This window comes from Aegilops tauschii, chromosome 5 (assembly GCF_002575655.3).
Source record: "Aegilops tauschii subsp. strangulata cultivar AL8/78 chromosome 5, Aet v6.0, whole genome shotgun sequence".
Taxonomy (NCBI): Eukaryota; Viridiplantae; Streptophyta; class Magnoliopsida; order Poales; family Poaceae; genus Aegilops; species Aegilops tauschii.
This window is the reverse complement of record NC_053039.3, coordinates 75,271,508-75,291,102: the sequence shown is the minus strand read 5'-3', so window position 1 is coordinate 75,291,102 and position 19,595 is coordinate 75,271,508. Positions and strand designations below refer to the sequence as shown.

The 19,595-nt window shown below is 47.2% G+C and overlaps 40 non-coding genes across 40 annotated transcripts; all 40 read right to left on the bottom strand.

Annotated features, from left to right (window-relative positions):
• Positions 1–333: 333 nt before the first annotated feature.
• LOC120971296 (5S ribosomal RNA) lies at positions 334–452 on the bottom strand. Its single transcript, XR_005765734.1, has one exon. It is a non-coding gene; the product is annotated as a 5S ribosomal RNA (ribosomal RNA).
• Positions 453–825: 373 nt separating this feature from the next.
• LOC120971287 (5S ribosomal RNA) lies at positions 826–944 on the bottom strand. The gene has a single exon (XR_005765725.1). It is a non-coding gene; the product is annotated as a 5S ribosomal RNA (ribosomal RNA).
• A 368-nt stretch (positions 945–1,312) lies between these two features.
• Positions 1,313–1,431, bottom strand: LOC120971289 (5S ribosomal RNA). Its single transcript, XR_005765727.2, has one exon. It is a non-coding gene; the product is annotated as a 5S ribosomal RNA (ribosomal RNA).
• A 371-nt stretch (positions 1,432–1,802) lies between these two features.
• Positions 1,803–1,921, bottom strand: LOC141024143 (5S ribosomal RNA). Its single transcript, XR_012185740.1, has one exon. It is a non-coding gene; the product is annotated as a 5S ribosomal RNA (ribosomal RNA).
• A 370-nt stretch (positions 1,922–2,291) lies between these two features.
• Positions 2,292–2,410, bottom strand: LOC141024749 (5S ribosomal RNA). The gene has a single exon (XR_012186245.1). It is a non-coding gene; the product is annotated as a 5S ribosomal RNA (ribosomal RNA).
• A 369-nt stretch (positions 2,411–2,779) lies between these two features.
• LOC141024190 (5S ribosomal RNA) lies at positions 2,780–2,898 on the bottom strand. Its single transcript, XR_012185787.1, has one exon. It is a non-coding gene; the product is annotated as a 5S ribosomal RNA (ribosomal RNA).
• Positions 2,899–3,272: 374 nt separating this feature from the next.
• LOC141024512 (5S ribosomal RNA) lies at positions 3,273–3,391 on the bottom strand. The gene has a single exon (XR_012186110.1). It is a non-coding gene; the product is annotated as a 5S ribosomal RNA (ribosomal RNA).
• Positions 3,392–3,763: 372 nt separating this feature from the next.
• On the bottom strand, positions 3,764–3,882 carry LOC141024505 (5S ribosomal RNA). The gene has a single exon (XR_012186103.1). It is a non-coding gene; the product is annotated as a 5S ribosomal RNA (ribosomal RNA).
• A 373-nt stretch (positions 3,883–4,255) lies between these two features.
• Positions 4,256–4,374, bottom strand: LOC141024166 (5S ribosomal RNA). Its single transcript, XR_012185763.1, has one exon. It is a non-coding gene; the product is annotated as a 5S ribosomal RNA (ribosomal RNA).
• A 371-nt stretch (positions 4,375–4,745) lies between these two features.
• Positions 4,746–4,864, bottom strand: LOC141023509 (5S ribosomal RNA). Its single transcript, XR_012185108.1, has one exon. It is a non-coding gene; the product is annotated as a 5S ribosomal RNA (ribosomal RNA).
• Positions 4,865–5,233: 369 nt separating this feature from the next.
• Positions 5,234–5,352, bottom strand: LOC141025087 (5S ribosomal RNA). The gene has a single exon (XR_012186584.1). It is a non-coding gene; the product is annotated as a 5S ribosomal RNA (ribosomal RNA).
• Positions 5,353–5,725: 373 nt separating this feature from the next.
• LOC141024555 (5S ribosomal RNA) lies at positions 5,726–5,844 on the bottom strand. The gene has a single exon (XR_012186151.1). It is a non-coding gene; the product is annotated as a 5S ribosomal RNA (ribosomal RNA).
• Positions 5,845–6,218: 374 nt separating this feature from the next.
• LOC141024791 (5S ribosomal RNA) lies at positions 6,219–6,337 on the bottom strand. The gene has a single exon (XR_012186288.1). It is a non-coding gene; the product is annotated as a 5S ribosomal RNA (ribosomal RNA).
• Positions 6,338–6,709: 372 nt separating this feature from the next.
• On the bottom strand, positions 6,710–6,828 carry LOC141023685 (5S ribosomal RNA). The gene has a single exon (XR_012185284.1). It is a non-coding gene; the product is annotated as a 5S ribosomal RNA (ribosomal RNA).
• A 369-nt stretch (positions 6,829–7,197) lies between these two features.
• Positions 7,198–7,316, bottom strand: LOC141024278 (5S ribosomal RNA). The gene has a single exon (XR_012185875.1). It is a non-coding gene; the product is annotated as a 5S ribosomal RNA (ribosomal RNA).
• A 371-nt stretch (positions 7,317–7,687) lies between these two features.
• On the bottom strand, positions 7,688–7,806 carry LOC141024546 (5S ribosomal RNA). Its single transcript, XR_012186144.1, has one exon. It is a non-coding gene; the product is annotated as a 5S ribosomal RNA (ribosomal RNA).
• A 370-nt stretch (positions 7,807–8,176) lies between these two features.
• Positions 8,177–8,295, bottom strand: LOC141023903 (5S ribosomal RNA). The gene has a single exon (XR_012185501.1). It is a non-coding gene; the product is annotated as a 5S ribosomal RNA (ribosomal RNA).
• Positions 8,296–8,666: 371 nt separating this feature from the next.
• Positions 8,667–8,785, bottom strand: LOC141023625 (5S ribosomal RNA). The gene has a single exon (XR_012185225.1). It is a non-coding gene; the product is annotated as a 5S ribosomal RNA (ribosomal RNA).
• Positions 8,786–9,154: 369 nt separating this feature from the next.
• LOC141024188 (5S ribosomal RNA) lies at positions 9,155–9,273 on the bottom strand. Its single transcript, XR_012185785.1, has one exon. It is a non-coding gene; the product is annotated as a 5S ribosomal RNA (ribosomal RNA).
• A 371-nt stretch (positions 9,274–9,644) lies between these two features.
• Positions 9,645–9,763, bottom strand: LOC141024272 (5S ribosomal RNA). The gene has a single exon (XR_012185869.1). It is a non-coding gene; the product is annotated as a 5S ribosomal RNA (ribosomal RNA).
• Positions 9,764–10,134: 371 nt separating this feature from the next.
• On the bottom strand, positions 10,135–10,253 carry LOC141024742 (5S ribosomal RNA). The gene has a single exon (XR_012186239.1). It is a non-coding gene; the product is annotated as a 5S ribosomal RNA (ribosomal RNA).
• Positions 10,254–10,622: 369 nt separating this feature from the next.
• On the bottom strand, positions 10,623–10,741 carry LOC141024187 (5S ribosomal RNA). The gene has a single exon (XR_012185784.1). It is a non-coding gene; the product is annotated as a 5S ribosomal RNA (ribosomal RNA).
• A 373-nt stretch (positions 10,742–11,114) lies between these two features.
• Positions 11,115–11,233, bottom strand: LOC141024318 (5S ribosomal RNA). The gene has a single exon (XR_012185915.1). It is a non-coding gene; the product is annotated as a 5S ribosomal RNA (ribosomal RNA).
• A 372-nt stretch (positions 11,234–11,605) lies between these two features.
• On the bottom strand, positions 11,606–11,724 carry LOC141024740 (5S ribosomal RNA). Its single transcript, XR_012186237.1, has one exon. It is a non-coding gene; the product is annotated as a 5S ribosomal RNA (ribosomal RNA).
• A 371-nt stretch (positions 11,725–12,095) lies between these two features.
• LOC141024504 (5S ribosomal RNA) lies at positions 12,096–12,214 on the bottom strand. The gene has a single exon (XR_012186102.1). It is a non-coding gene; the product is annotated as a 5S ribosomal RNA (ribosomal RNA).
• Positions 12,215–12,587: 373 nt separating this feature from the next.
• LOC141024370 (5S ribosomal RNA) lies at positions 12,588–12,706 on the bottom strand. Its single transcript, XR_012185967.1, has one exon. It is a non-coding gene; the product is annotated as a 5S ribosomal RNA (ribosomal RNA).
• A 370-nt stretch (positions 12,707–13,076) lies between these two features.
• Positions 13,077–13,195, bottom strand: LOC141024433 (5S ribosomal RNA). The gene has a single exon (XR_012186029.1). It is a non-coding gene; the product is annotated as a 5S ribosomal RNA (ribosomal RNA).
• A 370-nt stretch (positions 13,196–13,565) lies between these two features.
• Positions 13,566–13,684, bottom strand: LOC141024517 (5S ribosomal RNA). Its single transcript, XR_012186115.1, has one exon. It is a non-coding gene; the product is annotated as a 5S ribosomal RNA (ribosomal RNA).
• Positions 13,685–14,055: 371 nt separating this feature from the next.
• Positions 14,056–14,174, bottom strand: LOC141024283 (5S ribosomal RNA). Its single transcript, XR_012185880.1, has one exon. It is a non-coding gene; the product is annotated as a 5S ribosomal RNA (ribosomal RNA).
• A 371-nt stretch (positions 14,175–14,545) lies between these two features.
• On the bottom strand, positions 14,546–14,664 carry LOC141023817 (5S ribosomal RNA). The gene has a single exon (XR_012185414.1). It is a non-coding gene; the product is annotated as a 5S ribosomal RNA (ribosomal RNA).
• A 368-nt stretch (positions 14,665–15,032) lies between these two features.
• LOC141024498 (5S ribosomal RNA) lies at positions 15,033–15,151 on the bottom strand. Its single transcript, XR_012186096.1, has one exon. It is a non-coding gene; the product is annotated as a 5S ribosomal RNA (ribosomal RNA).
• Positions 15,152–15,521: 370 nt separating this feature from the next.
• LOC141024165 (5S ribosomal RNA) lies at positions 15,522–15,640 on the bottom strand. Its single transcript, XR_012185762.1, has one exon. It is a non-coding gene; the product is annotated as a 5S ribosomal RNA (ribosomal RNA).
• A 370-nt stretch (positions 15,641–16,010) lies between these two features.
• On the bottom strand, positions 16,011–16,129 carry LOC141024432 (5S ribosomal RNA). The gene has a single exon (XR_012186028.1). It is a non-coding gene; the product is annotated as a 5S ribosomal RNA (ribosomal RNA).
• A 372-nt stretch (positions 16,130–16,501) lies between these two features.
• Positions 16,502–16,620, bottom strand: LOC141025062 (5S ribosomal RNA). The gene has a single exon (XR_012186559.1). It is a non-coding gene; the product is annotated as a 5S ribosomal RNA (ribosomal RNA).
• A 370-nt stretch (positions 16,621–16,990) lies between these two features.
• On the bottom strand, positions 16,991–17,109 carry LOC141024287 (5S ribosomal RNA). The gene has a single exon (XR_012185884.1). It is a non-coding gene; the product is annotated as a 5S ribosomal RNA (ribosomal RNA).
• A 370-nt stretch (positions 17,110–17,479) lies between these two features.
• On the bottom strand, positions 17,480–17,598 carry LOC141024536 (5S ribosomal RNA). The gene has a single exon (XR_012186134.1). It is a non-coding gene; the product is annotated as a 5S ribosomal RNA (ribosomal RNA).
• A 371-nt stretch (positions 17,599–17,969) lies between these two features.
• Positions 17,970–18,088, bottom strand: LOC141024423 (5S ribosomal RNA). Its single transcript, XR_012186019.1, has one exon. It is a non-coding gene; the product is annotated as a 5S ribosomal RNA (ribosomal RNA).
• A 368-nt stretch (positions 18,089–18,456) lies between these two features.
• On the bottom strand, positions 18,457–18,575 carry LOC141023996 (5S ribosomal RNA). The gene has a single exon (XR_012185594.1). It is a non-coding gene; the product is annotated as a 5S ribosomal RNA (ribosomal RNA).
• Positions 18,576–18,943: 368 nt separating this feature from the next.
• LOC141023577 (5S ribosomal RNA) lies at positions 18,944–19,062 on the bottom strand. Its single transcript, XR_012185177.1, has one exon. It is a non-coding gene; the product is annotated as a 5S ribosomal RNA (ribosomal RNA).
• A 370-nt stretch (positions 19,063–19,432) lies between these two features.
• LOC141024242 (5S ribosomal RNA) lies at positions 19,433–19,551 on the bottom strand. Its single transcript, XR_012185840.1, has one exon. It is a non-coding gene; the product is annotated as a 5S ribosomal RNA (ribosomal RNA).
• Positions 19,552–19,595: the final 44 nt, after the last annotated feature.

The window sequence follows — 19,595 nt, the reverse complement described above, 5'->3', positions numbered from 1 at the left end:
CTCCCAGGTCCACTGCAAAGATGATTGTCATTCTTACTACCATTACAACCGTTGCCTAATAATGGATAATGCCCTATATATACTACTTACTCCTCCCCCTCAAACACGGAGACGAGTTTACCACGGTTTCCACCCCTCCCTCTATACCGCAGCAACACGTATTTTTTACCCCTTTCAGAACGCGCTCCTCGCGCCACAAAGCCGCCTCTAGATGCATGAGCAATGAGCAGCGAGCTAAAACATATCGCAAATGTCAAAAATAATATAACGGGGTTAATATATATCGCGCACATGTGATATGTTTGTCATGAGGCGCAAAAAATAATTAAAAAGGGAATGCAACACGAGGACTTCCCAGGAGGTCACCCATCCTAGTACTACTCTCGTCCAAGCACGCTTAACTTCGGAGTTCTTATGGGATCCGGTGCTTTAGGGATGGTATGATTGCATCCGATATGTTGCCCCCGCCTTCGTCCCTTATGCTTGCCACTCCCAGGTCCACTGCAAAGATGATTGTCATTCTTACTACCATTACAACCGTTGCCTAATAATGGATAATGCCCTATATATACTACTTACTCCCCCCCCCCTCAAACACGGAGACGAGTTTACCACGGTTTCCACCCCTCCCTGTATACCGCAGCAACAAGTATTTTTTTACCCCTTTCAGAACGCGCTCCTCGCGCCACAAAACCGCCTCTAGACGCGTGACCAATGAGCAGCGAGCTAAAACATATCGCAAATGTCAAAAATAATATAACGGGATTAATATATATCGCGCACATGCGATATGTTTGTCACGAGGCACAAAAAATAAGTAAAAATGGAATGCAAGACAAGGACTTCCCAGGAGGTCACCCATCCTAGTACTACTCTAGCCTAAGCACGCTTAACTTCGGAGTTCTGATGGGATCCGGTGCTTTAGTGCTGGTATGATCGCATCCGACATGTTACCCCCGCCTTCGTCCCTTATGCTTGCCATTCCCAGGTCCACTACAAAGATGATTGTCATTCTTACTACCATTACAACCGTTGCCTAATAATGGATAATGCCCTATATATACTACTTCCCCCCCCCTCAAACACGGAGACGAGTTTACCACGGTTTCCACCCCTCCCTCTAAACCGCAGCAACACGTATTTTTTACCCCTTTCAGAACGCGCTCCTCGCGCCACAAAGCCGCCTCTAGACGCGTGACCAATGAGCAGCGAGCTAAAACATATCGCAAATGTCAAAAATAATATAACGGGGTTAATATATATCGCGCACATGCGATATGTTTGTCACGAGGCGCAAAAAATAATTAAAAAGGGAACGCAACACGAGGACTTCCCACGAGGTCACCCATCCTAGTACTACTCTCACTCAAGCACGCTTAACTTCGGAGTTCTGATGGGATCCGGTGCTTTAGTGCTGCTATCATCGCATCCCACATGTTACCCCCGCCTTCGTCCCTTATGCTTGCCATTCCCAGGTCCACTACAAAGATGATTGTCATTCTTACTACCATTACAACCGTTGCCTAATAATGGATAATGCCCTATATATACTACTTCCCCCCCCCCCCTCAAACACGGAGACGAGTTTACCACGGTTTCCACCCCTCCCTCTATACCGCAGCAACACGTATTTTTTACCCCTTTCAGAACGCGCTCCTCGCGCCACAAAGCCGCCTCTAGACGCGTGACCAATGAGCAGCGAGCTAAAACATATCGCAAATGTCAAAAATAATATAACGGGGTTAATATATATCGCGCACATGCGATATGTTTGTCACGAGGCGCAAAAAATAATTAAAAAGGGAACGCAACACGAGGACTTCCCACGAGGTCACCCATCCTAGTACTACTCTCACTCAAGCACGCTTAACTTCGGAGTTCTGATGGGATCCGGTGCTTTAGTGCTGCTATGATCGCATCCCACATGTTACCCCCGCCTTCGTCCCTTATGCTTGCCACTCCCAGGTCCACTGCAAAGATGATTGTCATTCTTACTACCATTACAACCGTTGCCTAATAATGGATAATGCCCTATATATACTACTTACTCCCCCCCTCAAACACGGAGACGAGTTTACCACGGTTTCCACCCCTCCCTCTATACCGCAGCAACACGTATTTTTTTACCCCTTTCAGAACGCGCTCCTCGCGCCACAATGCCGCCTCTAGACGCGTGACCAATGAGCAGCGAGCTAAAACATATCGCAAATGTCAAAAATAATATAACGGGGTTAATATATATCGCGCACATGCGATATGTTTGTCACGACGTGCAAAAAATAATTAAAAAGGGAATGCAACACGAGGACTTCCCAGGAGGTCACCCATCCTAGTACTACTCTCGCCCAAGCACGCTTCACTTCGGAGTTCTGATGGGATCCGGTGCTTTAGTGCTGGTATGATCGCATCCTACATGTTACCCCCGCCTTCGTCCCTTATGCTTGCCACTCCCAGGTCCACTGCAAAGATGATTGCCATTCTTACTACCATTACAACCGTTGCCTAATCATGGATAATGCCCTATATATACTACTTACTCCCCCCCTCAAACACGGAGACGAGTTTACCATGGTTTCCACCCCACCCTCTATACCGCAGCAACACGTATTTTTTTACCCCTTTCAGAACGCGCTCCTCGCGCCACAAAGCCGCCTCTAGACGCGTGCCAATGAGCAGCGAGCTAAAACATATCGCAAATGTCAAAAATAATATAACGGGGTTAATATATATCGCGCACATGCGATATGTTTGTCACGAGGCGCAAAAAATAATTAAAAAGGGAATGCAACACGAGGATTTTCCAGGAGGTCACCCATCCTAGTACTACTCTCGCCCAAGCACGCTTAACTTCGGAGTTCTGATGGGATCCGGTCATTTAGTGCTGGTATGATCGCATCCGACATGTTACCCCCGCCTTCGTCCCTTATGCTTGCCACTCCCAGGTCCACTTCAAAGATGATTGCCATTCTTACTACCATTACAACCGTTGCCTAATAATGGATAATGCCCTATATATACTACTTACTCCCCCCCCCCCTCAAACACGGAGACGAGTTTACCACGGTTTCCACACCTCCCTCTATACCGCAGCAACACGTATTTTTTTACACCTTTCAAAACGCGCTCCTCGCGCCACAAAACCGCCTCTAGACGCGTGACCAATGAGCAGCGAGCTAAAACATATCGCAAATGTCAAAAAGAATATAACGGGATTAATATATATCGCGCACATGCGATATGTTTGTCACGAGGCACAAAAAATAAGTAAAAATGGATTTCAACACGAGGACTTCCCAGGAGGTCACCCATCCTAGTACTACTCTCACGCAAGCACGCTTAACTTCGGAGTTCTGATGGGATCCGGTGCTTTAGTGCTGGTATGATCGCTTCCGACATGTTACCCCCGCCTTCGTCCCTTATGCTTGCCACTCCCAGGTCCACTGCAAAGATAATTGTCATTCTTACTACCATTACAACCGTTGCCTAATAATGGATAATGCCCTATATATACTACTTACTCCCCCCCCCTCAAACACGGAGACGAGTTTACCACGGTTTCCACCCCTCCCTCTATACCGCAGCAACACGTATTTTTTTACCCATTTCAGAACGCGCTCCTCGCGCCACAATGCCGCCTCTAGACGCGTGACCAATGAGCAGCGAGCTAAAACATATCGCAAATGTCAAAAATAATATAACGGGGTTAATATATATCGCGCACATGCGATATGTTTGTCACGAGGCGCAAAAAATAATTAAAAAGGGAATGCAACACGAGGATTTTCCAGGAGGTCACCCATCCTTGTACTACTCTCGCCCAAGCACGCTTAACTTCGGAGTTCTGATGGGATCCGGTCATTTAGTGTTGGTATGATCGCATCCGACATGTTACCCCCGCCTTCGTCCCTTATGCTTGCCACTCCCAGGTCCACTTCAAAGATGATTGGCATTCTTACTACCATTACAACCGTTGCCTAATAATGGATAATGCCCTATATATACTACTTACTCCCCCCCCCCTCAAACACGGAGACGAGTTTACCACGGTTTCCACACCTCCCTCTATACCGCAGCAACACGTATTTTTTTACACCTTTCAAAACGCGCTCCTCGCGCCACAAAACCGCCTCTAGACGCGTGACCAATGAGCAGCGAGCTAAAACATATCGCAAATGTCAAAAATAATATAACGGGATTAATATATATCGCGCACATGCGATATGTTTGTCACGAGGCACAAAAAATAAGTAAAAATGGAATTCAACACGAGGACTTCCCAGGAGGTCACCCATCCTAGTACTACTCTCACCCAAGCACGCTTAACTTCGGAGTTCTGATGGGATCCGGTGCTTTAGTGCTGGTATGATCGCTTCCGACATGTTACCCCCGCCTTCGTCCCTTATGCTTGCCACTCCCAGGTCCACTGCAAAGATGATTGTCATTCTTACTACCATTACAACCGTTGCCTAATAATAGATAATGCCCTATATATACTACTTACTCCCCCCCCTCAAACACGGAGACGAGTTTACCACGGTTTCCACCCCTCCCTCTATACCGCAGCAACACGTATTTTTTTACCCCTTTCAAAACGCGCTCCTCGCGCCACAAAGCCGCCTCTAGACGCGTGACCAATGAGCAGCGAGCTAAAACATATCGCAAATGTCAAAAATAATATAACGGGGTTAATATATATCGCGCACATGCGATATGTTTGTCACGACGCGCAAAAAATAATTAAAAAGGGAGTGCAACACGAGGACTTCCCAGGAGGTCACCCATCCTAGTACTACTCTCGCCCAAGCACGCTTAACTACGGAGTTCTGATGGGATCCGGTGCTTTAGTGCTGGTATGATCGCATCCTACATGTTACCCCCGCCTTCGTCCCTTATGCTTGCCACTCCCAGGTCCACTGCAAAGATGATTGCCATTCTTACTACCATTACAACCGTTGCCTAATAATGGATAATGCCCTCTATATACTACTTACTCCCCCCCTCAAACACGGAGACGAGTTTACCACGGTTTCCACCCCACCCTCTATACCGCAGCAACACGTATTTTTTTACCCCTTTCAGAACGCGCTCCTCGCGCCACAAAGCCGCCTCTAGACGCGTGCCAATGAGCAGCGAGCTAAAACATATCGCAAATGTCAAAAATAATATAACGGGGTTAATATATATCGCGCACATGCGATATGTTTGTCACGAGGCGCAAAAAATAATTAAAAAGGGAATGCAACACGAGGACTTCCCAGGAGGTCACCCATCCTAGTACTACACTCGCCCAAGCACGCTTAACTTCGGAGTTCTGATGGGATCCGGTGCTTTAGTGCTGGCATGATCGCATCCGACATGTTATCCCCGCCTTCGTCCCTTATGCTTGCCACTCCCAGGTCCACTGCAAAGATGATTGTCATTCTTACTACCATTACAACCGTTGCCTAATAATGGATAATGCCCTATATATACTACTTACTCCCCCCCCCTCAAACACGGAGACGAGTTTACCACGGTTTCCACCCCTCCCTATATACCGCAGCAACACGTATTTTTTTTACCCCTTTCAGAACGCGCTCCTCGCGCCACAAAGCCGCCTCTAGACGCGTGACCAATGAGCAGCGAGCTAAAACATATCGCAAATGTCAAAAATAATATAACGGGGTTAATATATATCGCGCACATGCGATATGTTTGTCACGAGCCGCAAAAAATAATTAAAAAGGGAATGCAACACGAGGACTTCCCAGGAGGTCACCCATCCTAGTACTACTCTCGCCCAAGCACGCTTAACTACGGAGTTCTGATGGGATCCGGTGCTTTAGTGCTGGTATGATCGCATCCGACATGTTACCCCCGCCTTCGTCCCTTATGCTTGCCACTCCCAGGTCCACTGCAAAGATGATTGTCATTATTACTACCATTACAACCGTTGCCTAATAATAGATAATGCCCTATATATATCCTACTTACTCCCCCCCCCCTCAAACACGGAGACGAGTTTACCACGGTTTCCACCCCTCCCTCTATACCGCAGCAACACGTATTTTTTACCCCTTTCAGAACGCTCTCCTCGCGCCACAAAGCCGCCTCTAGACGCGTGACCAATGAGCAGCGAGCTAAAACATATCACAAATGTCAAAAATAATATAACGGGGTTAATATATATCGCGCACATGCGATATGTTTGTCAGGAGGCGCAAAAAATAATTAAAAAGGGAATGCAACACGAGGACTTCCCAGGAGGTCACCCATCCAAGTACTACTCTCGCCCAAGCACGCTTAACTACGGAGTTCTGATGGGATCCGGTGCTTTAGTGCTGGTATGATCGCATCCGACATGTTACCCCCGCCTTCGTCCCTTATGCTTGCCACTCCCAGGTCCACTGCAAAGATGATTGTCATTCTTACTACCATTACAACCGTTGCCTAATAATGGATAATGCCCTATATATACTACTTACTCCCCCCCCCTCAAACACGGAGACGAGTTTACCACGGTTTCCACCCCTCCCTCTATACCGCAGCAACACGTATTTTTTTACCCCTTTCAGAACGCGCTCCTCGCGCCACAATGCCGCCTCTAGACGCGTGACCAATGAGCAGCGAGCTAAAACATATCGCAAATGTCAAAAATAATATAACGGGGTTAATATATATCGCGCACATGCGATATGTTTGTCACGACGCGCAAAAAATAATTAAAAAGGGAATGCAACACAAGGACTTCCCAGGAGGTCACCCATCCTAGTACTACTCTCACCCAAGCACGCTTCACTTCGGAGTTCTGATGGGATCCGGTGCTTTAGTGCTGGTATGATCGCATCCTACATGTTACCCCCGCCTTCGTCCCTTATGCTTGCCACTCCCAGGTCCACTGCAAAGATGATTGCCATTGTTACTACCATTACAACCGTTGCCTAATAATGGATAATGCCCTATATATACTACTTACTCCCCCCCTCAAACACGGAGACGAGTTTACCACGGTTTCCACCCCACCCTCTATACCGCAGCAACACTTATTTTTTTACCCCTTTCAGAACGCGCTCCTCGCGCCACAAAGCCGCCTCTAGACGCGTGCCAATGAGCAGCGAGCTAAAACATATCGCAAATGTCAAAAATAATATAACGGGGTTAATATATATCGCGCACATGCGATATGTTTGTCACGAGGCGCAAAAAATAATTAAAAAGGGAATGCAACACAAGGATTTTCCAGGAGGTCACCCATCCTAGTACTACTCTCGCCCAAGCACGCTTAACTTCGGAGTTCTGATGGGATCCGGTCATTTAGTGCTGGTATGATCGCATCCGACATGTTACCCCCGCCTTCGTCCCTTATGCTTGCCACTCCCAGGTCCACTGCAAAGATGATTGCCATTCTTACTACCATTACAACCGTTGCCTAATAATGGATAATGCCCTATATATACTACTTACTCCCCCCCCTCAAACACGGAGACGAGTTTACCACGGTTTCCACACCTCCCTCTATACCGCAGCAACACGTATTTTTTTACACCTTTCAAAACGCGCTCCTCGCGCCACAAAACCGCCTCTAGACGCGTGACCAATGAGCAGCGAGCTAAAACATATCGCAAATGTCAAAAATAATATAACGGGGTTAATATATATCGCGCACATGCGATATGTTTGTCACGAGCCGCAAAAAATAATTAAAAAGGGAATGCAACACGAGGACTTCCCAGGAGGTCACCCATCCTAGTACTACTCTCGCCCAAGCACGCTTAACTACGGAGTTCTGATGGGATCCGGTGCTTTAGTGCTGGTATGATCGCATCCGACATGTTACCCCCGCCTTCGTCCCTTATGCTTGCCACTCCCAGGTCCACTTCAAAGATGATTGTCATTATTACTACCATTACAACCGTTGCCTAATAATAGATAATGCCCTATATATACTACTTACTCCCCCCCCTCAAACACGGAGACGAGTTTACCACGGTTTCCACCCCTCCCTCTATACCGCAGCAACACGTATTTTTTACCCCTTTCAGAACGCGCTCCTCGCGCCACAAAGCCGCCTCTAGACGCGTGACCAATGAGCAGCGAGCTAAAACATATCACAAATGTCAAAAATAATATAACGGGGTTAATATATATAGCACACATGCGATATGTTTGTCACGAGGCGCAAAAGATAATTAAAAAGGGAATGCAACACGAGGACTTCCCAAGAGGTCACCCATCCTAGTACTACTCTTGCCCAAGCACGCTTAACTACAGAGTTCTGATGGGATCCGGTGCTTTAGTGCTGGTATGATCGCATCCGACATGTTACCCCCGCCTTCGTCCCTTATGCTTGCCACTCCCAGGTCCACTGCAAAGATTATTGTCATTCTTACTACCATTACAACCGTTGCCTAATAATGGATAATGCCCTATATATACTACTTACTCCCCCCCCTCAAACACGGAGACGAGTTTACCACGGTTTCCACCCCTCCCTCTATACCGCAGCAACACGTATTTTTTTACCCCTTTCAGAACGCGCTCCTCGCGCCACAATGCCGCCTCTAGACGCGTGACCAATGAGCAGCGAGCTAAAACATATCGCAAATGTCAAAAATAATATAACGGGGTTAATATATATCGCCAACATGCGATATGTTTGTCACGACGCGCAAAAAATAATTAAAAAGGGAATGCAACACGAGGACTTTCCAGGAGGTCACCCATCCAAGTACTACTCTCGCCCAAGCACGCTTCACTTCGGAGTTCTGATGGGATCCGGTGCTTTAGTGCTGGTATGATCGCATCCTACATGTTACCCCCGCCTTCGTCCCTTATGCTTGCCACTCCCAGGTCCACTGCAAAGATGATTGCCATTCTTACTACCATTACAACCGTTGCCTAATAATGGATAATGCCCTATATATACTACTTACTCGCCCCCTCAAACACGGAGACGAGTTTACCACGGTTTCCACCCCACCCTCTATACCGCAGCAACACGTATTTTTTTACCCCTTTCAGAACGCGCTCCTCGCGCCACAAAGCCGCCTCTAGACGCGTGCCAATGAGCAGCGAGCTAAAACATATCGCAAATGTCAAAAATAATATAACGGGGTTAATATATATCGCGCACATGCGATATGTTTGTCACGAGGCGCAAAAAATAATTAAAAAGGGAATGCAACACGAGGATTTTCCAGGAGGTCACCCATCCTAGTACTACTCTCGCCCAAGCACGCTTAACTTCGGAGTTCTGATGGGATCCGGTCATTTAGTGCTGGTATGATCGCATCCGACATGTTACCCCCGCCTTCGTCCCTTATGCTTGCCACTCCCAGGTCCACTTCAAAGATGATTGCCATTCTTACTACCATTACAACCGTTGCCTAATAATGGATAATGCCCTATATATACTACTTACTCCCCCCCCTCAAACACGGAGACGAGTTTACCACGGTTTCCACACCTCCCTCTATACCGCAGCAACACGTATTTTTTTACACCTTTCAAAACGCGCTCCTCGCGCCACAAAACCGCCTCTAGACGCGTGACCAATGAGCAGCGAGCTAAAACATATCGCAAATGTCAAAAATAATATAACGGGATTAATATATATCGCGCACATGCGATATGTTTGTCACGAGGCACAAAAAATAAGTAAAAATGGAATTCAACACAAGGACTTCCCAGGAGGTCACCCATCCTAGTACTACTCTCACCCAAGCACGCTTAACTTCGGAGTTCTGATGGGATCCGGTGCTTTAGTGCTGGTATGATCGCTTCCGACATGTTACCCCCGCTTTCGTCCCTTATGCTTGCCACTCCCAGGTCCACTGCAAAGATAATTGTCATTCTTACTACCATTACAACCGTTGCCTAATAATGGATAATGCCCTATATATACTACTTACTCCCTCCCCTCAAACACGGAGACGAGTTTACCACGGTTTCCACCCCTCCCTCTATACCGCAGCAACACGTATTTTTTTACCCATTTCAGAACGCGCTCCTCGCGCCACAATGCCGCCTCTAGACGCGTGACCAATGAGCAGCGAGCTAAAAAATATCGCAAATGTCAAAAATAATATAACGGGGTTAATATATATCGCGCACATGCGATATGTTTGTCACGACGCGCAAAAAATAATTAAAAAGGGAATGCAACACGAGGACTTCCCAGGAGGTCACCCATCCTAGTACTACTCTCGCCCAAGCACGCTTCACTTCGGAGTTCTGATGGGATCCGGTGCTTTAGTGCTGGTATGATCGCATCCTACATGTTACCCCCGCCTTCGTCCCTTATGCTTGCCACTCCCAGGTCCACTACAAAGATGATTGCCATTCTTACTACCATTACAACCGTTGCCTAATAATGGATAATGCCCTATATATACTACTTACTCCCCCCCTCAAACGCGGAGACGAGTTTACCACGGTTTCCACCCCACCCTCTATACCGCAGCAACACGTATTTTTTTACCCCTTTCAGAACGCGCTCCTCGCGCCACAAAGCCGCCTCTAGACGCGTGCCAATGAGCAGCGAGCTAAAACATATCGCAAATGTCAAAAATAATATAACGGGGTTAATATATATCGCGCACATGCGATATGTTTGTCACGAGGCGCAAAAAATAATTAAAAAGGGAATGCAACACGAGGATTTTCCAGGAGGTCACCCATCCTAGTACTACTCTCGCCCAAGCACGCTTAACTTCGGAGTTCTGATGGGATCCGGTCATTTAGTGCTGGTATGATCGCATCCGACATGTTACCCCCGCCTTCGTCCCTTATGCTTGCCACTCCCAGGTCCACTTCAAAGATGATTGCCATTCTTACTACCATTACAACCGTTGCCTAATAATGGATAATGCCCTATATATACTACTTACTCCCCCCCCCCTCAAACACGGAGACGAGTTTACCACGGTTTCCACACCTCCCTCTATACCGCAGCAACACGTATTTTTTTACACCTTTCAAAACGCGCTCCTCGCGCCACAAAACCGCCTCTAGACGCGTGACCAATGAGCAGCGACCTAAAACATATCGCAAATGTCAAAAATAATATAACGGGATTAATATATATCGCGCACATGCGATATGTTTGTCACGAGGCAAAAAAAATTAGGAAAAAAGGAATTCAACACGAGGACTTCCCAGGAGGGCACCCATCCTAGTACTACTCTCACCCAAGCACGCTTAACTTCGGAGTTCTGATGGGATCCGGTGCTTTAGTGCTGGTATGATCGCTTCCGACATGTTACCCCCGCCTTCGTCCCTTATGCTTGCCACTCCCAGGTCCACTGCAAAGATAATTGTCATTCTTACTACCATTACAACCGTTGCCTAATAATGGATAATGCCCTATATATACTACTTACTCCCCCCCCCTCAAACACGGAGACGAGTTTACCACGGTTTCCACCCCTCCCTCTATACCGCAGCAACACGTATTTTTTTACCCATTTCAGAACGCGCTCCTCGCGCCACAATGCCGCCTCTAGACGCGTGACCAATGAGCAGCGAGCTAAAACATATCGCAAATGTCAAAAATAATATAACGGGGTTAATATATATCGCGCACATGCGATATGTTTGTCACGACGCGCAAAAAATAATTAAAAAGGGAATGCAACACGAGGACTTCCCAGGAGGTCACCCATCCTAGTACTACTCTCGCCCAAGCACGCTTCACTTCGGAGTTCTGATGGGATCCGGTGCTTTAGTGCTGGTATGATCGCATCCTACATGTTACCCCCGCCTTCGTCCCTTATGCTTGCCACTCCCAGGTCCACTGCAAAGATGATTGCCATTCTTACTACCATTACAACCGTTGCCTAATAATGGATAATGCCCTATATATATACTACTTACTCCCCCCCTCAAACACGGAGACGAGTTTACCACGGTTTCCACCCCACCCTCTATACCGCAGCAACACGTATTTTTTTACCCCTTTCAGAACGCGCTCCTCGCGCCACAAAGCCGCCTCTAGACGCGTGCCAATGAGCAGCGAGCTAAAACATATCGCAAATGTCAAAAATAATATAACGGGGTTAATATATATCGCGCACATGCGATATGTTTGTCACGAGGCGCAAAAAATAATTAAAAAGGGAATGCAACACGAGGATTTTCCAGGAGGTCACCCATCCTTGTACTACTCTCGCCCAAGCACGCTTAACTTCGGAGTTCTGATGGGATCCGGTCATTTAGTGTTGGTATGATCGCATCCGACATGTTACCCCCGCCTTCGTCCCTTATGCTTGCCACTCCCAGGTCCACTTCAAAGATGATTGCCATTCTTACTACCATTACAACCGTTGCCTAATAATGGATAATGCCCTATATATACTACTTACTCCCCCCCCCCTCAAACACGGAGACGAGTTTACCACGGTTTCCACACCTCCCTCTATACCGCAGCAACACGTATTTTTTTACACCTTTCAAAACGCGCTCCTCGCGCCACAAAACCGCCTCTAGACGCGTGACCAATGAGCAGCGAGCTAAAACATATCGCAAATGTCAAAAATAATATAACGGGATTAATATATATCGCGCACATGCGATATGTTTGTCACGAGGCACAAAAAATAAGTAAAAATGGAATTCAACATGAGGACTTACCAGGAGGTCACCCATCCTAGTACTACTCTCACCCAAGCACGCTTAACTTCGGAGTTCTGATGGGATCCGGTGCTTTAGTGCTGGTATGATCGCTTCCGACATGTTACCCCCGCCTTCGTCCCTTATGCTTGCCACTCCCAGGTCCACTGCAAAGATGATTGTCATTCTTACTACCATTACAACCGTTGCCTAATAATGGATAATGCCCTATATATACTACTTACTCCCCCCCTCAAACACGGAGACGAGTTTACCAAGGTTTCCACCCCTCCCTCTATACCGCAACAACACGTATTTTTTTACCCCTTTCAGAACGCGCTCCTCGCGCCACAAAGCCGCCTCTAGACGCGTGACCAATGAGCAGCGAGCTAAAACATATCGCAAATGTCAAAAATAATATAACGGGGTTAATATATATCGCGCACATGCGATATGTTTGTCACGAGCCGCAAAAAATAATTAAAAAGGGAATGCAACACGAGGACTTCCCACGAGGTCACCCATCCTAGGACTACTCTTACCCAAGCACGCTTAACTTCGGAGTTCTGATGGGATCCGGTGCTTTAGTGCTGCTATGATCGCATCCCACATGTTACCCCCGCCTTCGTCCCTTATCCTTGCCACTCCCAGGTCCACTGCAAAGATGATTGTCATTCTTACTACCATTACAACCGTTGCCTAATAATGGATAATGCCCTATATATACTACTTACTCCCCCCCCTCAAACACGGAGACGAGTTTACCACGGTTTCCACCCCTCCCTCTATACCGCAGCAACACGTATTTTTTTACCCCTTTCAGAACGCGCTCCTCGCGCCACAAAGCCGCCTCTAGACGCGTGCCAATGAGCAGCGAGCTAAAACATATCGCAAATGTCAAAAATAATATAACGGGGTTAATATATATCGCGCACATGCGATATGTTTGTCACGAGGCGCAAAAAATAATTAAAAAGGGAATGCAACACGAGGATTTTCCAGGAGGTCACCCATCCTTGTACTACTCTCGCCCAAGCACGCTTAACTTCGGAGTTCTGATGGGATCCGGTCATTAAGTGTTGGTATGATCGCATCCGACATGTTACCCCCGCCTTCGTCCCTTATGCTTGCCACTCCCAGGTCCACTTCAAAGATGATTGCCATTCTTACTACCATTACAACCGTTGCCTAATAATGGATAATGCCCTATATATACTACTTACTCCCCCCCCCTCAAACACGGAGACGAGTTTACCACGGTTTCCACACCTCCCTCTATACCGCAGCAACACGTATTTTTTACACCTTTCAAAACGCGCTCCTCGCGCCACAAAACCGCCTCTAGACGCGTGACCAATGAGCAGCGAGCTAAAACATATCGCAAATGTCAATAATAATATAACGTGATTAATATATATCGCGCACATGCGATATGTTTGTCACGAGGCACAAAAAATAAGTAAAAATGGAATTCAACACGAGGACTTCCCAGGAGGTCACCCATCCTAGTACTACTCTCACCCAAGCACGCTTCACTTCGGAGTTCTGATGGGATCCGGTGCTTTAGTGCTGGTATGATCGCTTCCAACATGTTACCCCCGCCTTCGTCCCTTATGCTTGCCACTCCCAGGTCCACTGCAAAGATGATTGTCATTCTTACTACCATTACAACCGTTGCCTAATAATGGATAATGCCCTATATATACTACTTACTCCCCCCCCTCAAACACGGAGACAAGTTTACCACGGTTTCCACCCCTCCCTCTATACCGCAGCAACACGTATTTTTTTACCCATTTCAGAACGCGCTCCTCGCGCCACAATGCCGCCTCTAGACGCGTGACCAATGAGCAGCGAGCTAAAACATATCGCAAATGTCAAAAATAATATAACGGGGTTAATATATATCGCGCACATGCGATATGTTTGTCACGACGCGCAAAAAATAATTAAAAAGGGAATGGAACACGAGGACTTCCCAGGAGGTCACCCATCCTAGTACTACTCTCGCCCAAGCACGCTTCACTTCGGAGTTCTGATGGGATCCGGTGCTTTAGTGCTGGTATGATCGCATCCTACATGTTACCCCCGCCTTCGTCCCTTATGCTTGCCACTCCCAGGTCCACTGCAAAGATGATTGCCATTCTTACTACCATTACAACCGTTGCCTAATAATGGATAATGCCCTATATATACTACTTACTACCCCCTCAAACACGGAGACGAGTTTACCACGGTTTCCACCCCACCCTCTATACCGCAGCAACACGTATTTTTTTACCCCTTTCAGAACGCGCTCCTCGCGCCACAAAGCCGCCTCTAGACGCGTGCCAATGAGCAGCGAGCTAAAACATATCGCAAATGTCAAAAATAATATAACGGGGTTAATATATATCGCGCACATGCGATATGTTTGTCACGAGGCGCAAAAAATAATTAAAAAGGGAATGCAACACGAGGATTTTCCAGGAGGTCACCCATCCTAGTACTACTCTCGCCCAAGCACGCTTAACTTCGGAGTTGTGATGGGATCCGGTCATTTAGTGCTGGTATGATCGCATCCGACATGTTACCCCCGCCTTCGTCCCTTATGCTTGCCACTCCCAGGTCCACTTCAAAGATGATTGCCATTCTTACTACCATTACAACCGTTGCCTAATAATGGATAATGCCCTATATATACTACTTACTCCCCCCCTGAAACACGGAGACGAGTTTACCACGGTTTCCACACCTCCCTCTATACCGCAGCAACACGTATTTTTTTACACCTTTCAAAACGCGCTCCTCGTGCCACAAAACCGCCTCTAGACGCGTGACCAATGAGCAGCGAGCTAAAACATATCGCAAATGTCAAAAATAATATAACGGGATTAATATATATCGCGCACATGCGATATGTTTGTCACGAGGCACAAAAAATAAGTAAAAATGGAATTCAACACGAGGACTTCCCAGGAGGTCACCCATCCTAGTACTACTCTCACCCAAGCACGCTTAACTTCGGAGTTCTGATGGGATCCGGTGCTTTAGTGCTGGTATGATCGCTTCCGACATGTTACCCCCGCCTTCGTCCCTTATGCTTGCCACTCCCAGGTCCACTGCAAAGATGATTGTCATTCTTACTACCATTACAACCGTTGCCTAATAATAGATAATGCCCTATATATACTACTTACTCCCCCCCTCAAGCACGGAGACGAGTTTACCACGGTTTCCACCCCTCCCTCTATACCGCAACAACACGTATTTTTTTACCCCTTTCAGAACGCGCTCCTCGCGCCACAAAGCCGCCTCTAGACGCGTGACCAATGAGCAGCGAGCTAAAACATATCGCAAATGTCAAAAATAATATAACGGGGTTAATATATATCGCGCACATGCGATATGTTTGTCACGAGCCGCAAAAAATAATTAAAAAGGGAATGCAACACGAGGACTTCCCACGAGGTCACCCATCCTAGGACTACTCTTACCCAAGCACGCTTAACTTCGGAGTTCTGATGGGATCCGGTGCTTTAGTGCTGCTATGATCGCATCCCACATGTTAACCCCGCCTTCGTCCCTTATGCTTGCCACTCCCAGGTCCACTGCAAAGATGATTGTCATTCTTACTACCATTACAACCGTTGCCTAATAATGGATAATGCCCTATATATACTACTTACTCCCCCCCCCCTCAAACACGGAGACGAGTTTACCACGGTTTCCACCCCTCCCTCTATACCGCAGCAACACGTATTTTTTACCCCTTTCAGAACGCGCTCCTCGCGCCACAAAGCCGCCTCTAGACGCATGACCAATGAGCAGCGAGCTAAAACATATCGCAAATGTCAAAAATAATATAACGGGGTTAATATATATCGCGCACATGTGATATGTTTGTCATGAGGCGCAAAAAATAATTAAAAAGGGAATGCAACACGAGGACTTCCCAGGAGGTCATCCATCATAGTACTACTCTCGCCCAAGCACGCTTAACTTCGGAGTTCTGATGGGATCCGGTGCTTTAGTGCTGGTATGATCGCATCCGACATGTTACCCCCGCCTTCGTCCCTTATGCTTGTCACTCCCAGGTCCACTTCAAAGATGATTGTCATTCTTACTACCATTACAACCGTTGCCTAATAATGGATAATGCCCTATATATACTACTTCCCCCCCCCCCTCAAACACGGAGACGAGTTTACCACGGTTTCCACCCCTCCCACTATACCGCAGCAACACGTATTTTTTACCCCTTTCAGAACGCGCTCCTCGCGCCACAAAGCCGCCTCTAGACGCGTGACCAATGAGCAGCGAGCTAAAACATATCGCAAATGTCAAAAATAATATAACGGGGTTAATATATATCGCGCACATGCGATATGTTTGTCACGAGCCGCAAAAAATAATTAAAAAGGGAATGCAACACGAGGACTTCCCACGAGGTCACCCATCCTAGGACTACTCTTACCCAAGCACGCTTCACTTCGGAGTTCTGATGGGATCCGGTGCTTTAGTGCTGGTATGATCGCATCCGACATGTTACCCCCGCCTTCGTCCCTTATGCTTGCCACTCCCAGGTCCACTGCAAAGATGATTGTCATTCTTACTACCATTACAACCATTGCCTAATAATGGATAATGCCCTATATATACTACTTCCCCCCCCCCCTCAAACACGGAGACGAGTTTACCACGGTTTCCACCCCTCCCACTATACCGCAGCAACACGTATTTTTTACCCCTTTCAGAACGCGCTCCTCGCGCCACAAAGCCGCCTCTAGACGCGTGACCAATGAGCAGCGAGCTAAAACATATCGCAAATGTCAAAAATAATATAACGGGGTTAATATATATCGCGCACATGCGATATGTTTGTCACGAGCCGCAAAAAATAATTAAAAAGGGAATGCAACACGAGGACTTCCCAGGAGGTCACCCATCCTAGTACTACTCTCGCCCAAGCACGCTTAACTACGGAGTTCTGATGGGATCCGGTGCTTTAGTGCTGGTATGATCGCATCCGACATGTTACCCCCGCCTTCGTCCCTTATGCTTGCCACTCCCAGGTCCACTGCAAAGATGATTGCCATTCTTACTACCATTACAACCGTTGCCTAATAATGGATAATGCCCTATATATACTACTTACTCCCCCCCCCTCAAACACGGAGACGAGTTTACCACGGTTTCCACCCCTCCCTCTATACCGCAGCAACACGTATTTTTTACCCCTTTCAGAACGCGCTCCTCGCGCCACAAAGCCGCCTCTAGACGCATGACCAATGAGCAGCGAGCTAAAACATATCGCAAATGTCAAAAATAATATAACGGGGTTAATATATATCGCGCACATGTGATATGTTTGTCATGAGGCGCAAAAAATAATTAAAAAGGGAATGCAACACGAGGACTTCCCAGGAGGTCACCCATCCTAGTACTACTCTCGCCCAAGCACGCTTAACTTCCGAGTTCTTATGGGATCCGGTGCTTTAGGGATGGTATGATCGCATCCGATATGTTACCCCCGCCTTCGTCCCTTATGCTTGCCACCCCCAGGTCCACTTCAAAGATGATTGTCATTCTTACTACCATTACAACCGTTGCCTAATAATGGATAATGCCCTATATATACTACTTACTCCCCCCCTCAAACACGGGGACGAGTTTACCACGGTTTCCACCCCACCCTCTATACCGCAGCAACACGTATTTTTTACCCCTTTCAGAACGCGCTCCTCGCGCCACAAAGCCGCCTCTAGACGCGTGCCAATGAGCAGCGAGCTAAAACATATCGCAAATGTCAAAAATAATATAACGGGGTTAATATATATCGCGCACATGCGATATGTTTGTCACGAGGCACAAAAAATAAGTAAAAATGGAATGCAACACAAGGACTTCCCAGGAGGTCACCCATCCTAGTACAACTCTCACCCAAGCACGCTTAACTTCAGAGTTCTGATGGGATCCGGTGCTTTAGTGCTGGTATGATCGCATCCGACATGTTACCCCCGCCTTCGTCCCTTATGCTTGCCACTCCCAGGTCCACTCCAAAGATGATTGTCATTCTTACTACCATTACAACCGTTGCCTAATAATGGATAATGCCCTATATATACTACTTCCCCCCCCCTCAAACACGGAGACGAGTTTACCACGGTTTCCACCCCTCCCTCTATACCGCAGCAACACGTATTTTTTACCCCTTTCAGAACGCGATCCTCGCGCCACAAAGCCGCCTCTAGACGCGTGACCAATGAGCAGCGAGCTAAAACATATTGCAAATGTCAAAAATAATATAACGGGGTTAATATATATCGCGCACATGCGATATGTTTGTCACGAGGCGCAAAAAATAATTAAAAAGGGAACGCAACACGAGGACTTCCCACGAGGTCACCCATCCTAGTACTACTCTCACCCAAGCACGCTTAACTTCGGAGTTCTGATGGGATCCGGTGCTTTAGTGCTGGTATGATCGCATCCGACATGTTACCCCCGCCTTCGTCCCTTATGCTTGCCACTCCCAGGTCCACTGCAAAGATGATTGTCATTCTTACTACCATTACAACCGTTGCCTAATAATGGATAATGCCCTATATATACTACTTACTCCCCCCCCCTCAAACACGGAGACGAGTTTACCACGGTTTCCACCCCTCCCTCTATACCGCAGCAACACGTATTTTTTACCCCTTTCAGAACGCGCTCCTCGCGCCACAAAGCCGCCTCTAGACGCGTGCCAATGAGCAGCGAGCTAAAACATATCGCAAATGTCAAAAATAATATAACGGGGTTAATATATATCGCGCACATGCGATATGTTTGTCACGAGGCACAAAAAATAAGTAAAAATGGAATGCAACACAAGGACTTCCAAGGAGGTCACCCATCCTAGTACAACTCTCACCCAAGCACGCTTAACTTCAGAGTTCTGATGGGATCCGGTGCTTTAGTGCTGGTATGATCGCATCCGACATGTTACCCCCGCCTTCGTCCCTTATGCTTGCCACTCCCAG